This window comes from Canis aureus, chromosome 35, assembly GCF_053574225.1.
Source record: "Canis aureus isolate CA01 chromosome 35, VMU_Caureus_v.1.0, whole genome shotgun sequence".
Taxonomy (NCBI): domain Eukaryota; kingdom Metazoa; phylum Chordata; class Mammalia; order Carnivora; family Canidae; genus Canis; species Canis aureus.
This window is the reverse complement of record NC_135645.1, coordinates 18505820-18519425: the sequence shown is the minus strand read 5'-3', so window position 1 is coordinate 18519425 and position 13606 is coordinate 18505820. Positions and strand designations below refer to the sequence as shown.

At 36.2% G+C, this 13606-nt stretch overlaps 1 protein-coding gene across 8 annotated transcripts in view; it reads left to right on the top strand.

Moving 5' to 3' along the window:
* The window catches only part of BBX (BBX high mobility group box domain containing), a 268097-nt gene that overhangs the window by 4221 nt on the left and 250270 nt on the right, over window positions 1-13606 (top strand). The window lies entirely within an intron of this gene.

Sequence of the window (13606 nt, the reverse complement as noted above, 5' to 3'; positions counted from 1 at the left end):
TGGATATATTCTAACAGCATGCATATGCAATAAACAGCAGCTCTGAAATCACTTACGTGCCTGTTTTCACATGCAGGCCCCCCAAATGGAAAAATTGGTGAAATAACATGTGGGACTACAAGTGCCTGTAAAGTTAGTTTTTGAGAAGTAACGGTTTAGGGCGAGAGTTTATAGAACTTTTGAAAGCAGCAAGCTGAGCCCAAATTGCAGAAAACTAGCTTACAACATGCCCCTCCATTGTAAGGAACACCTCAGATACTCCAGGTTGCTGATAAGTTAAATGTGTGTATCGGTTGTGGTACTCGATAATACTACCTTAGTGAAGATGGAGTTTGTATTTTGTGAATGGAAATAGACTTGAACTCAGTTTTCAATTAAAAAAAAAAAAAAGTAAAGAGATCTGTTTTGTTGCCTGACTTGCTAATAAGATATTATACATGTTACTAAAAGTTTGTCTTAAAAATGAGAGAAATTGAGGACTAGGCCTTTCTGGTAGTTTCCATATAGTAGAAGAACATACTCTGATGTTGCAGAGAACCTTAGATGATTATAAGTTCCGTGTCCAACATCTTTCATGGAATGTAAATATCACATTATTTCAGATAGTTAAGAGAACCTCTTAATACGTCACATACCTAACAGTCCGATTGGAATGGTCAGAATGAGATGGTTCTGTAAGATGGATTTAGTGCACACCAAAGTATGTGGATTTCAGTGTCTTTGAAAAAATTAAAAAAAAAATTTTTAAAGCTTGTTTGCAAGAGAAGTTTTTCATTTTTGAACATATGGCAAGAGTATTCAAAATGCATTCCTGATTTACTAAAGAACACCACATTTATACATGTGAGGCGCATTATTTTGTTCACTAGAGCAAACTTTTAATGTTAGTTCTTTCCCCGTGGAAGTATATTTGACCAATTCAGAATTTAAAATGGGAATCAGTAATTTCCAGAATAAAAGCGATCTGATGAGCTCTTGCATTTCTTTGAGGTATCAAACAACTGCTTCATTAAAACAATATTTTCAAGAACAGTCTCGGTCTTTGAAGTGAGAGTAGTTTTTGTAGTGTAAAACTTGTAGTAGTGATCTAAGAGAAGTCACCCTGACAATGAATTACCAGTTATTTGCATCTAAAATATATTTATTTGATTTGAAGCTTAATTATCAAAATAAGAATTTAGAGGTTTTGCTTCTATATTGCCAAGTTTCCAAACTTCCCATTTTATTATTCTGCATATCTCTATTAAGTTCTGAAACTGAAGTCCTAATTTGCATTTCACATTGATGCTAGTTGTTAAAAAGAGGAGGTTCATATATGTTGTTTCTTAGTGCTACATCTTTTGGAGGTACCGTAGCAGGTTTAGAAAGAGTCTTCTGCTGGAGACTTAGATATTAACAAAATTTGCAATTTTGACACTTTTTTTTTTTTAATTCCTCTTGATCTTCATATCTAAATTAAAAAACGTTCGGGGTTTAGGAGTTGGTGAGATAGCTCTGCTCTACAACTTGGAACGTATATGCCACCTTTGACCTTATAGATCTGATCTTTATACTTAATCCATTGAAACAGAGGAGATTTGTTTAGACATTGAATTAAGAACACAGCTTTGAGGGAAAGCTAGGATGAACACGTAATTATGGTTTGCTTATGTTGTAAGTAGCTATGTAATTGATAAGGCTTTTTGGATGTAGATAAAGAACGAGCAGCCTCAAAATAATGCGGCACAATTCACGAAAATCTTCCTCTGCAGCTAAAGTATAAAGTATTTTTCAGTAAAATGACAGACATAATTTCCAATTAATAATCATAAGCCAGGGATCCCTGGGTGGCGCAGCGGTTTGGCGCCTGCCTTTGGCCCAGGGCGCGATCCTGGAGACCCAGGATCGAATCCCACGTCGGGCTCCCGGTGCATGGAGCCTGCTTCTCCCTCTGCCTGCCTGTGTCTCTGCCTCTCTCTCTCACTGTGTGCCTATCATAAATAAATAATAAAAAAAAATAAAAAAAAAATAATCATAAGCCAAAATATTAAAAGTTCACATTTTCCTACGTTTCACATAGCACAGGTAAAGCAAGGGCCATATTTTTAACTGTATCTTAGCACGAGTATCAACTACTTTTTTATTAGAAATCTTTAATAGAAGTAAAAAGACTTCACAGTTCAACCCTGCTAAAAAAACCTTTTGAAAATAGCCTCATGATAGACATGGCTGTTTCAAAGAAAATCCTTGAAATTATTAGTGTCATAAAAAAGTGCAGAAGTGTTTAAAATTGTGATATTTAAATGTTCTAAGTTACTAAATTTAGGTAATTAATTATGGCATATTGCATCACCAGTGTGGTACACCTGTATTTTTAAGAGTTAATCTTAGGCAGTGCTTGACTTAAGAAAGAGGCACTTTTCTTGAACTTGCAGTTTGAAGTCCATCTGGTTTTTTAACATTTCACTACTGAGGGCACCTTTTAAAATAGGTCTGAGTGATATCTTTTTTATATTTTTAGTCAACTTCCTTCCTCTCACTATGAAATGAAAACAAACCCAAATCATAAAAACATTGTAATTTTACTGTTTGGTTTTTATCGCATGCCCCAGGTAAATTGGATACAGGTGGTCCTCAGGTTATACTTTGAGAAACACTACTCTGAAAGTAGTAAGGACTAAGGCTAAAGATTGAATGAGGGTCTTCTAGCTAGAAGATTCTGTGACTGTAATTCAATCAGTGGGTTTGTACTACCTCAAGGGCAGTCATCACATACTGTGTCGAATTGTAGAGATTTCTATATATTAAGTTATACCTGAGGAAAGCACTTTTTGAGTACAGCTGCTCTCAACATTCATATATGTTCATATTATCCCTTAGCAGGCAATTACAGTTTCTTGAAATGCCGACATCATTTTAAAACTGTAAAGATACATGCAGAAAATCCCCGTGTATTAATAGGGATTGTTTTCATTTTTTTTTCTTTCAAAGAAAAAGATGAGATGAAAACTGGAGTTAAGGACAGGTTACACAATGGAAATGCAAAAGCAGGCAAGCCAATAACGAATTCTATCTAAAAGTATATATGAATACAGAGAAGATGAAAGATGAAGGGAATGAAAGTCTTAAAGGGATGAATATAGACCATGAAGCATTGGCACATCTACCAAAATATAAACTTTTAATAAGATATGTGAGTCAGTTCAATGATCTGGATAGTGAAATAACTACAGCTCGTGAGGAGGTTGTATAAAGTACAAAGTAAAAATGAGAATGAGTTGAATTTTTTGAAGTCTTAGAAAAATAAATACTGTAAAATATTGATTGAGTAATTAAACTAACTGTTAAACATGGCCCTCAGGTGAAGAGATCAGGGGATAAAACGGAAGTTCCTAGAATGGAATAACTAGGATCCTAAAATGGACGTTGAATGTTGTTTTTTTTTTTTTTGTAAAGGGAGTAATTACATAAAACATCGATAACTTATTCCAAAGGAGAAATACAAATGAGGATAAAAATTGTGTGAGGGAGCCATATTAAATGTTTTTGGCTGAGATGTATGGTAAGAAATACATTTTCTATCCCAATTCATATATAAAAACTGAAACACAAGTTTTGCTGAAATAGTACTAGAGTAGTGCCCTCTGGTATTTTCTGTTCTTGTCTGATCTTTATAAATCTAATGTGTTCCAAACTTTTATTAAAAAAACACAGTATTATTCTCTAAATTGATCTTATGATTTAGAGTTTGAAAAAACACCAACCTGGAGGACTTGTTAAAAATGCCCCCTCCCTCCCCCCGAGGGATCCCTAGGTGGCTCAGTCAGTGCAGCATGCTACTCTTGATCTCAGGGTTGTAGATTTGAGGTCCATGTTGGGTGTAGCGATTACTGAAAAATAAAATCTTAAAAAAAATGGAGGTCCTCAGGTCCCAAATCCAGATAAGCTGATTTAGTGAGACTGAAGTGGGGCCCAGGAATCTGTGTTTTAGCTAGGGCTTTAGTGTTTCTGAAGTGACTCTGACATACTTTAAGAAACTCTGGTGTAGGGGACAGATGGCTAAAGAGTGAGTAGGAGTCATGCACTGAATGTGGGGTTCAGGTTCTTTGACGAGGTCTCTTCCAGCTTCAACAATCTGTGGCTGTGTTTCAATCAGCGTGTTGGCAGTACCTCAGTGTGACAAGAGCCCTTGTCACCCTCTACCCTGAGAGTAGCAGGTGTAGTAGAAGGAACAGAGACTTGGAAGCCAAAGATTCCTGGATTCCACCACTGTTGCCCTTCTTGCTTACTGACCGAGGGACTTTAAGCATGTCACTACAAAATAAACTTCCATCATTATGTGCAAAAATATTTACAATGCAGCAGAATGAGAATCACACAAGACTGTGATGTGCGTAATGATCCTTATCCACAGTCAGCGCTCCATATATATGTTCTAATAGTTCTGTCTCCCCTCATCACAAGTCCTACTAAATTTGAAGTTTCTCAGAGCTGTGCCTTTTAATTTTTTAAACATCTTTTAAAATATTGTATTTATTTTTATTTTTTAAGATTTTATTTATTCATGAGAGACACAGAGCAAGAGGCAGAGACATAGGCAGAGGGAGAAGCAGGATCCCTGTGGGGAGCCAGAGGTGGGACTCGATCTGAGGACCCCAGGATCACGCCCCAAGCCAAAGGCAGCCGCTCAATAGCTGAGCCACCCAGGTGTCCCCCCTCTTTTTTTTTTTTTAAAGTAAACTCTGTACCCATCGTGGGACTTGAACTGATGACCCCAAGATCAAGAGTTGCATGCTCTATCAGCCTGTGCCTTTTAATTTTTGTTTCCTCTAAGGTACAGTTGGCCCTTGAACAACACAGGGATTGGGGTGCCAACAGCCCCCCTCCCTACTGTGCAGTCAAAAATCTGCATAGAACTTCTAACTCCCCAAGAACTTAACTACTAATAACTTACTGTTGGCTAGAAGCCTTACTGATAACATAAAGTCACATATTTTGTATGTTATATGTATTATAAACTATATTACAATGAAGGAAGCTAGAGAAAAGAAAATGTTATTAGGAAAATCATAAGGAAGAGAAAATACATTTTACTATTGTACTGTAAATTATCCTTGTATAAGAGGACTTGCACAGTTCCATGTTGTTCAGGGGCCAACTATAATTCTCAACCCTGGTATCAAACACTGGTGCATTTTTAACTGGATGTGAGGTGTTAGGTAAGCATTTATTATTGAAGAAGGAAATAATAATAACCAGGATAAAAGGATAAAAATGAATAACAAGGCGTGTCATAGTTAAGTATGGTGCCCCTTCAGATTTGGGGAATGATTTCCTGATCTCTTTAAAAAGACAACACAGAAGAGGAGAGTAGCTCTTTTCATATTGCAAAGTGGTTAGTTGTTGGCACAGAGCATTCTTTCCGGTGACTTTGGTCCATCGCGGAATGTCTTAGAGCATGAGTTCTCAAACTTTCTTCTGCTAAGACACATGTAACTGTTGTTTACACAGAGGGTATTATAATTCCCCAGTTACGGACATAGATCAATTAATTATCTGGTGGGTTTATAGGTAGTTCACAGTGTGATAAAGCCACTTTTTTCCCTATCAAGAAAATATATCAGAATATAAGTGAGACTGATGCTATCGTAATGAAAACTTTGGATATACCCATAAACAAATATGTAAAATTCTTTATAAACTGTGGTACTTTGTGTGTAACTAATTACGTGGGCATTCCTCACAACCAATTAAAACTTAGCCTTGTGTCAAGGCGTGAAGATGGAGAAGCGTTACATCCGGAGTGCGTAACAAATTACATTGCACAGAATAGGCACTTAAATAAAAAACAGGGACAAGCTAAGGAGAAGATGAATGGGAAATACACCAAATCCCTGAAATCTCAAACAATGTGAAAACCAAAAGCTGGGGAAAATGCAACATGTGGTCAAATGCAAAGGAAGTACGGAAGATTGTTAAGTATGAGGGTTCTCAGACATTCCTGTCTTAACTCGAATACTCATTGCCTCTGAGATAGACATTTATTTTTTAAGTAGTCTCAACATTCATTTAATTTACTTGAATAAACTAAAATTAAGTAACTTGTGTTTCTTAGTTTTAAGATTGTATTTGCTGGGAGCATCTTTTTTGCTAAATTCTAATTTATCTTAATTTTTCATCTCCAATAAGTTAAGAAGCTCTATATATTTTGAAAATGTCTTTATACTTGATGTGTTGTGGTATTGGATGTACATTCACATCCCTTTATCTAAAAAATGTCTGAAAAACGAAGTTTCTTTTCCCTCCAGAAGTTTGGAATCAAAGCTCTTTTGGTGGCAGACCCAAACTGTCATGGGCTTGTTTAAAGTAGTGTCAAAGCTCACTTAGAAAGATTATTCACATATTTTGCTGTAGAAATAGTAATATATTTGGTATATTTGGCTATGAGGTGCTATCCTAGATCTAGCTAGGAATGTTACGTAATATATGCTGTATGCTCCATCTGACCTTTAAGGTTCGAAAAAATCTGAAGCATACCTGGACCTAGAGCTTTCAGATAAGGGACTGTGATCCTGTCGTATTAACTTTCTTAGTCCACGGAGTGAAATTGTCTGGTATTCCTACCCATTTAACTCAGCGAGTATCCTTTTGCTGATTTTGATCACCGATCATCTGAACATGTTGAGTTCATTGCAAGCTGGTGAATCATGTAAGATACCCTCACAAGATACCTTACCATTATATATTAACTCAGTCACACTGTCTGTTGAAACTCCCAGGCTTCAGTTATGAGGGTGGAAGGCATCAGAGGTATAAAGTCAGGTAAGCAAAATGGTGGTTAGCATTTTACCTCCTAAGATGAGCAGTGAAAGGCTCCTCCTACGTAAGGAAAGATTAATCCCCTCCCCCGCCCCATCCCACCCTACCTCTGTTAGTTGAACCTCCTATATCATTTTGACATTATTATTCCTTTTTGTTTGTTTGTTTTTGTTATAGTTGTTAGTTTTTAAAATTATTTTTTGAAGATTTTATTTATATTAACAGAGAGCATGCGCAAGCAGGGGCAGGGGCAGAGGGAGAGGGAGAAGCAGACTCCCCCCACTGAGCAGAAAGCCCTCCCAGGACCCTGACATCAGTACCTGAGCCAAAGGTAGTTGCTTAGCTGACTGAGCCACCCAGGCACCCCTGTAGTTGGTTTATTAAACAAATAGACACGTTGAAATCCGTACTTGAAACTCCGTTTCTCATATAATGGTGAACAAAGTTTACTGTTAGAGTTTCTTGAAGGGGTTACATTTTCTTTATGATATTGCCACTTGCATATTTTTCATTCTATCAGAAAAGTAAAAATAGAAAATGTTTTCTGCATATTTAATCTACTGTCAAGTGAGAATGTTTTTGGGTTGTATTGTTTCATAGAGATTGTAGATACCTTTATTTTCAATGATTAAGAAATGCTAAGTTAAGATCTTTCCTTCCTTCCTATTTTTTTTTTTTTTTAAGTAATCTTTATGCCCAGCATGGGGCTTGAACTCACAACCCCAAATCAAGAGTCATGTGCTATACCCAATGAGCCAGCTGGGCACCCTACTTTTTTTTTTTTAAGGAATTTATTTATTTATTTATGAGAGAGACACAGAGAGAGGCAGAGACCTAGGCAGAGGGAGATGCAAGCTCCCTATGGGGAGCCCGTTACAGGATTCAATCCCAGGACCCAGGATCATGACCTGAGCCAAAGGCAGATAGTCAACCACTGAGCCACCCAGGTGCTCCTAGTACTTTTATTTTCTTATAAAGTCATTACAGAAAAACAAAGTGTGATGTGAGGAAGAGAATGTATGACAGACTAGGAATTAACTTAATAGCTATACTTGATCTATTGTTATGGTTAAGACTTAAATCAGTCTTCACTTAGTATAGACTGAAATGGTTAATGGCTAAAGAAAGTTTTTCTTCCGGAATCATTTATTGATACAACTATATCCTTTGGTGTGGGAAAGCCACAGATTGAGTAATTCAGAGAGTCTTATTAACAATGCTGATTCTTTTAATCTGAAAAAATGCAGAGTTGTTTTTCAGCTTTTGGTGCACCTCTCAAAGCTCACCCAAGTGTAGAGTTCTCATTGACTGCAAAGGGAATGTGGGAGAGCATGGAACAAAATGAGAAATTAATTCTCTATACCCAGCTGTCAAATTCTGATTATCTTAGGAGTTACAGAAGTTACACACTTTTTTTCTTTCTGGTCCTCTCCCTTCTCTTTCCTACCCTGTCTTTTCTTCCCTCTCTTCTCTTCTTCCATCCGAGTACTAACCAGGCCCAACCCTGCTTAGCTTTCAAGATAGAGGGCAGTGGGCTCTCCTCTCCTTTTATCTGTCCTCCCTGATTTCTATTTGTCTCTTTTTTTCTCTCAGCCTTTTAGTGTATTCGCTCATTTGCGATCTGTGATACTGCCTACAGATATTTGAGAATGAGTATGGAATTGAATTTTCTTTTACCATCATTTGATTTTAAATGTTTCTTTACAGTTTTGAGTTATTTTAGTAATTAGCACTAGCCAGGTAATAAAGTTGTTAATGTACAAATTTGAGACTTACAGAGTTCCCTAGTATCAGGAAGGGATTATGAGGAGCCTTTCACAAGACTATGTAAGACAAATCACTTGTTATTATTATGAGATAAATTGAAGTAAACTCCTTATCCAGTCATTTTTGTGTTTTAGGGTGATAGGGTGACTACATGGGTTCATTTATATTTAAGGGAAAGTTGAAAGCAGATTTTAGAAGAGTTTCCCAAATACTGTTGTACTTTGGGAGGAAGGGGCTAAGATCATTTGGACTGAGGGCCTTCTTAGGATGCCCAAGTTTGATTTTTACTACTTTGTTTTTCACAATAACTTTCTGATCAGAGGTAACCCTATTTTAGTGACGAAGAAACCAAATATCAGGTTAAGTAACTTGTCTGAGGTCACCCAGGTAGCCAGAGACTATGCCACGGTCTCCTGGGCTGCTTCTGTATGTCCCTGCCTTTAGGACCACATTCTAAGAGGTCAGAGCTGAAATGTGTGGGACAGCTTTCAGCCAGGGATTCCTCCCAATTTTTCTTTCTCCCAAAAGAGAAATCTTCATTTTGAAGTGATAGGGTTGGAACACTGTTCTCCATTGTTCTTCAGGGAGATAGGTAGGTAAGAAAGTCTCTAAACTGGGGCCTGCTGTCAATTCTCATCTGCGAGGTCACAAGGACTAAGCCAGCTCCACATTTAGTTTATAAATTGACATTTAGTGAACTTTCTTTTTAGTTGGTGTATCTACTATATAAATGTCTAATAATAACAGTTATTATTTTTACTATTATTAATTCTGCTGGTATACCCGTAGAAATCATTTGTTCTTTAATGAGGAGTTCAGTTTTTCAAGCTGAATATGCTATGACATTTTTACTTTAGTATTTTTATTTTAGTAAATTTATAGATAATATATATCTATATTAGATACCTTACATACTTTTTTTGTTATTGAAGTATAGTTGACATACGATGTTGTATTAGTTTCAGATGTACAACAGAGTGATTTGACAATTCTGTGCATTACTCAGTGCTTACCACAATAAGTGTAGTCATCGTATGTCACTGTATAAGATTATTACAGTATTATTGACTCTATTTCCTGTGTTGTACTTTTCATCTTGGTGACTTCCTTATTTTATTACTGGAAGTTTTTACCTATTAATCTCAATTACCTTTTTAGCCCATTTTCCCATTCTGCTCCCATCTGGCAACCACCAGGTTATTCTCTGTATTTAAGTCTGGTTTTTCGTTTGTTCATTAGTGTTTTGGGTTTTTTTTTTTTTCTTTTTTTAAAATTCCGTATATAAGTAAAATCATGGTATTTCTCTTTCTCTATCTGACTTACTTCACTTAGCATAATGCCTTTTAGGTCCACCTATATTGTTTCAAGTGGCAAGATCTCATTCTTTCTCATGGTCAGTATTTGGTGGTGGTAGTGGTGCGTGTGACATCTTCTTTCCCACCTTCCTCACGGTGGACACTTGGGCTGCTTCTATAACTTGGCTAATGTAAATAATACAGTAAACTTAGGGGTGCATATATCTTCTTGAATTAGTGTTTTCATTTTCTTTAGGTAAATACCCAGTAGTAGAATTACTGGACAATATGGTATTTCTATTTTTAATTTTTTTGAGGATCCTCCATACTGTTTTCCACAGTGGCTGCACCAGTTTATGCTCCCACTAGCAGTGTGCAGGGAGGGTTCTTTTTTCTCCACATCCTCACCAACACTTGTTATTTCATGTCTTTTTGATAATAGCCATCCTGACTCTGATGTGAGACTCCAGTACTTTTTAATACTTACTTGGTGAATGTATTTTACTAAAGGAATTCACCAATATAATATGGGGATAGTGTTAAAAAATAGTTTTCTGATATTTGCTTTGAAAATAAGTTCAATATGAGTAGAAAAATTAAGCAGATTCATGGACTTCATTTCAGAGTATCTGATGATTAAACATGAATTAGATACAGAATTAGTCAAAAGTTACCATTTCGTGAAATGGCTTATGGGTACTTTTATTTTTACCCAAGAAACTTATTTCTGCGGTGATTAAGAAGAGATTTTATAAATTACACATTTGTATACAAGTAGCAAATCATTTAGGAAATACAAAGTACTAAGAGCCCTATTCATCTGAAATTAAATTCTTTTATCTTTGCAAATTGAGCAAAATCAGAGCCTCATTCCCATATAAAAGACAAAAAGTTTGTCATTCTTTGTTTTTTAATGGCTTTTCTTTTCCCCTGGTCCACGAAACATGTAAAGAACATATCTATTTGTCAAGGTAATTTTTGTGGATGATAATCTTACTAAGACTGTGCTCTTACATTGTTTTAGGGGAATGATACTTTATCAAAGTGTTGGGCTTCCATTTTTAGTTTTTCATCCCCCTCCTCCCATCAAATACTTCTATACTGTTTTCATTCAAATAGGTTGGTTTTATGACATTTGACACCTTTCTTTCTACTTCCTTTCTTAGGTCATGTTCAGAGAACATTTTGCATATTAAATAATTTGGTCAAGTGTTGGTGAGATTCAGTTAGCCAGATTGAATACCAGCTGACTTCACTGTTCATGGATCAGGTGCCCATGGTGTGTTGATGCTGACCTGTACTTTGAGGAGATAGAGATGAATGTGGAATAGCCTTTGAGCTTAAAGCACATGCGGTCTACTGGCTGGAAAAAGCCCAATAGACGTAAATATCTATCATATAAGTTATTCTGTGCTAATCGTTCTAACAGATGCAGCATACAGCAGTCCTAGAGTCAAATACCCTGAAAGCTGGCGGATTCCAGCATAGGAGCTGGACACTGAAATATGGGGGGAGCTTCTTACTGTTACAGTGTTTGTCCTAATTGTCATGGAGCTTGTGAAACTAATTTGGTCCAAGCACTAGAGTGGATTTTAAAAATCAGGCTTCTAGGCTTCGTTTGGGTTTTACTCAAATATTAGTGCATCATTTTGTCTTTTGATCTGTTTTTCAAGGTCCCAGACTTTTTCTTGTAGCTGTTACAGCTTTCAATTTATATTAGAAAGTTAAGTGCCAGTCGAGTGTTTTGGAATTCCTTTTAATTTATTTTTCGTTTTTTTTTGTTTGTTTATTGCTATTAATGTCACAGTCTGTGATGACAACACTTTTGAAGTGAAAGGAAATGGTTGAGGATTCCACATGTACCATATCATGTTAAAGACACCTAAAATGGACTAAGTTTGAACTAGGCATCCGCACTAGGAGTCCAAACATATGCCAATAAAAGTACTACAAACTCCTGTAGCTAAGACTTACTTTACTAGTCAGGAGTATATTAATAAGATCTGTAGCCTGAGTATTAAGCTCTGCAAACAAAATGAGACTCTAAAGAGATAAAAGTGTGCTTTTCTATCCATGCGAGATTACAGATTAAAAATGATGCCTCGTTTTCCCATCGAGCAGTTTTCAGATCCGCCAGTGTGTTTTCAACCTGTGTTAACAACTGCAGTTTCTGTCTTGGTTTAGTAAACCATGGCCCGGAGGGTACCTGAGAATTTGGCTTTTTTGGATCCCCTTTTATGCTTCGTGATCTGGGTCTGATCTTTGGAATCCTCTCTGACTGGATCAAACCTTCAGTATCACTTCTTAATCATGACTTCTGTGTTTATTACACCTCAGAATTGTATGCATTTTTCACCCATTTTTATTTGTGGCTCTCTTTTAACTGATCATTTCAGGGTATCAGTCCAGTTTAGATGAAAACTTTGTTTCTGAAATATTCTGCACAGTGTTCCAGATGCCAACCCTGGCTGCTTTAATAACAAACAAAATGCACTTAATAAGCCACATCATAAAGGAGAGGCTGATCTGGGAAAATATTTCTTCATAGGCTCACAACATTGATAATGACCTTAATGTTTACATTAAAGCAGCAAAGGGGAACAGAGACTCACAGAATAGTAACTTGTGAGTCTTTTTTCTGTTTTCTATCTTTGGGCTGTTTGGCATCACAGAATTACAACTATTTGGATCTCACTATTTACCAGGCCTCTTGGTAATAATGAACTTCTTTGTAAGTTTTTTATAGGGATATGAGTTCTCATCTCGTTTGGTGCCATGTTTTAGTATAGTTGACCCTTGAACAAGAGGGTTAATGGCACTAATGCCTGTGCAGACCAGATTCCAAGTAAAACTATTGACTCCAAAACTTAAACTACTGATAGCTCGCTGTTGATCAGAAGCCTTACTGATAACTTTAACGATTAGTACATTTTGTGTATGTATTACCGTATTCATATAATAAAGTAAACTAGAGAAAAGAAAATGTTAAGAAAATCCTAAGGCTGAGAAAATACATTTACTGTACTATAAAAAAAAATCCGTATGTAAGTGGACCTGTGCAATTCAAACCTGTATTCAAGGGTCAGCTGTAGTCCCAGAGAACATGTTCAGATTTGATGCCAGCCAAGGATTTTGTTTTGTTTTGATAGTTTTTCACATATAATTTCTGCATATGAATAATGCAAATCCATGTAGAAGTTTCTTATAGCTTGAAATGTCTTTGAGGAATGGGATCACAGGTGGGGACAGAGTTGTATGTGTGAGGACCTGATCTCATATACAGTGATGAGTTTACTGCATAAGAAATTGTGATCATGAATCTGATCTCACATACAGTGATGAGTTTACTGCATAAGAAATTGTGATCGTGAATCAGTTGTTAGGAAGTGAGTTTCCTTTTCTTTAAATTTTTTTAATGTGACTGTAAATGTCATTCCTGACATATATTTCAAATATAGCCAGATGGTTTTAAAGTCTAATATAGGTCTTAAGAATTTGGATAATTGGAACTTCATTAAAGAGGTTTCCCTTGAAAAGTTTTGACTTCATCAGATTTTCAAAACTGTGTATTTCAGTTGATAAATTGTCATCTCAGAATGCTTCGTGTGTATTTCTAATTGATCTTCAATTAGCAGTGGCTACTGATCTTACAGATTGAACAAATTTTACTGTTCCCAAGTCCCTATGTTAAGTAATCAGTGATCTATGAAGTAAGCATGGAGTATAGTACAGATCATTTTGTGAAG